Raw genomic sequence first — 2,955 nt, 5'->3', positions numbered from 1 at the left:
GACCGGCAGTGACCGGGACTGACCGTCCGGACCGACCGCGACGAACCAGGACTGACTGCCGGGCCAGAGGGCAGGATGGGTGGCCCGGGCCCCTCCCAGCTCCAGAGGACTGTTTGGTAAAAGCTTTCGCATCACACTACGTGAAAACACAGGAGTTGCGGTTGGAACGCGCTATCATAGGGATTCCCTGACTTCAGAAAACCCCAAACCAACCCCCAAACCTTACCACCGACACCACAGATAGGTCTTGAAAATGTGGAAGTTCTCGGAACCCAAGGTCCTGAGCACCCTAACTGGACTTAAATAGTAATTTTACTGCGAGCAAGAGGATGGACCCTTCCCAGCCGGATTATTCCGTGCCTGTATGGTGAGCTGGAGCCCAGGCTGTGTGTGCCCACACCAACAGCAGCTATTCCCCATCCCTCCTGTGCGTTCCCCTCCTTTTCCGTGCTCGCTCCGCTGCTGTCGCGTCTCGGATTTGTGACCAGCTCTGCTGGGAGGTGGCCGCAGCTTTTCGGTGCAGCCCCGGAGCTCTGCACAGACCAGATGCTGTTGGGTATTCTTTGGGTACTCATATATGCATATAAAATAGAATAATCACATTGCATCCTTATGAGATTTTGTTTCCTCAAGCAGCCAAGAGACTGGGTAATGTGAAATAACAAACCCTTTGCTTTTTTTTTAAAGCTTCTCCTGCCCGACTAGGACCCCAGGCTTTACTCAATCCATGTGGGATTGCTGCAGGAGCCAGGAGTGCTGCTCCAGCCTGTCCTTACCCTGTGTTTATCGTGGCTGGCAGGAGGAACAGAGACTGGCCTTGGGGACGGACACACGTCCGCGGAAATGCTCCCTCCAGCCAGGCATTCCTCCTGCATATCACACAAAGGGACCAGGCCGCTCATTGAGGAGGCCAAGGATATAATTTGGAAGAAATGAACCAACGTAGCCGTTGTGTGCATGGCACAGAAACGCTCATGCTACACCCGGACTGGGCGGGCAGGTATTAAAGTCTGGGTGTCTCCGACCCAGGTTTAACCCCGCGGAGCTGCAGGGAGCTGCAGTCTGAACACCCCGACAGCTCCATCGCAGCGTTTCCCGAGCTCCCCGGGCACTCTCAGCCCGGCGGGCGGAGCCTGCTCCTACCCGGGGACAGAGCCCGCAGGAATTCCTTCCACCGCACGGGGTTTGCGGGTTGGGCTTTCCCTGAAAGCAGACTTCTTCTGATGGCACTTTTCTTTAAACTCATGCACTGATTGCTCCAGGTCTGGCACTACTCTGACACTTTATTGGCCGGAATTTTTACACTCTCAGTGCTGATCCAGGAGGAACATCACAGACAACACATTGGGGACGCTGATATGAAACTGGGATGAAGCTGCACCAAAGGATTGTTATTACTGAGGAGGAGGAGGAGTCACACAATCCCTTCACACATGAAAGACTTGGCTTGAGTTATTCTTCCACCTTTCAGGTAACAATTTTGTAGACAGATGTATCAGAAGACTTATATGACACTTAAAGGCTGAGTTCACATTCTTGGTATCTAATTCAGGTATATTTTTCTTCAAATTCTTATAAAGAAAGATAAAGCCAACCCTCCCCAGTTAAAGAAACCATTTCTAAAGAATCAGAAGAAATTATTTATTTTCCAGAAAGACTCAATTTATTTATTTTTGAAATAGTGTTCTTCAAGTCATGTTTCTTTTACCACAGTGTCTGTGGCATTTTTGTCCTAGAACTTTCTCATAGAGTGGTATGAAATGAAATTTATTCTTACAGGAAGTATTTAACCTACAAATTAATTCCCCAAAGTATTAAAAAACATACAAAACCATTTAGCAAATTAATTACATACACTAAACCTTGCTATGCATGGGCATAATAATTATAGATCCATTTTTTAGCTTAGTGAAATTTGTCCTTAAAAGTTACTGAGGGAACTTCACAAGGAATCCAAATGCACAATTGTAGCACTACAGAATTTATCACACTATTGGTACAATTTAACAATCATAAATACATTGCTAAGTATATTTAATACATTTTATTGTATTGAACACATTTTAATTTTGTTTAATATATATTCATTGTGTTTAACGCATTTTAAGTACCTCTGCCTGAATATGCAGACCCATAACTCATTTTTATATTTTTAATGGTTTGCAAAAAATACAGGATTTTCTTTTACTTTTATTAGTAATTCACAGATTTCATGGAATTAAAAGTTGAATCTAATGGTATTTATCCCCTGTATAAAACCGCACAAAATAGTGAAACCAATGGTGTTGCGCACATCAGAAACTAAAATGCAGTATGAAAATCCAGCAGCAGAATGTCATGTCCTTTCAGTGGCATTGGATGTGTCATTCATCCCAAAACACCATTTCTGTGGTGAGCAAGCTCTAAAATAAGACTTCAGGTTCTAATTTTTGTCAGTGTGGTACTTACATGGAGTGTGTGCTGCCATTAAACAGAAATCTGTGTGTTCGAGTCTGGAGGGCCACGGGGCGCTTGTGCTGAGGGGAGAACAGTGTCAGACTCCCGTCACACCGGGAGCTGGCCCCTCACGCCGGGAACAGCATCCCCTCACAGCAGGAACACCCCCTCATAACACCGGGAACAGCATCCCCTCACACCGGGAACAGCCCTTCATAACAACGGGAACAGCATCCCCTCATCCCCTCACACCGGGAGCACCCCCTCATAACACCGGGAGCAGCCTCTCCTCACACCGGGAGCAGCTCTCCATCACTGCAGGAACTGTTCCCTCAAACCGGGAGGAGCGCCCCTCACAGCGGGAAGAGCCCTCCGTCACTGCAGGAACAAGCTCCCCTCGCACCGGCAACAGCCTCCCCTCACTGCGGGAGCAGCCCTCCATCACTGCAGGAACTGTTCCCTCACACCGGGAACAGCCCCCCTCACACCGGGAGCAGCCGCCCCTCACACCGGGAGCAG

At 47.9% G+C, this 2,955-nt stretch overlaps 1 protein-coding gene across 1 annotated transcript in view; it reads left to right on the top strand.

Annotated features, from left to right (window-relative positions):
- The first annotated feature begins 63 nt into the window (after positions 1-63).
- The window catches only part of FN3K (fructosamine 3 kinase), a 10,769-nt gene continuing 7,877 nt past the window's right edge, over positions 64-2,955 (top strand). The window contains exon 1 of the mRNA XM_005424537.2: positions 64-1,471. The gene's annotated coding sequence lies outside the window, so the exon portion shown is untranslated. The remainder of the gene's footprint in view (positions 1,472-2,955) is intronic.

The sequence above is a fragment of the Geospiza fortis genome, unplaced genomic scaffold (assembly GCF_000277835.1).
Source record: "Geospiza fortis unplaced genomic scaffold, GeoFor_1.0 scaffold244, whole genome shotgun sequence".
In the NCBI taxonomy this organism is placed as follows: Eukaryota; Metazoa; Chordata; class Aves; order Passeriformes; family Thraupidae; genus Geospiza; species Geospiza fortis.
This window is presented reverse-complemented; position numbering and strand designations above follow the sequence as displayed.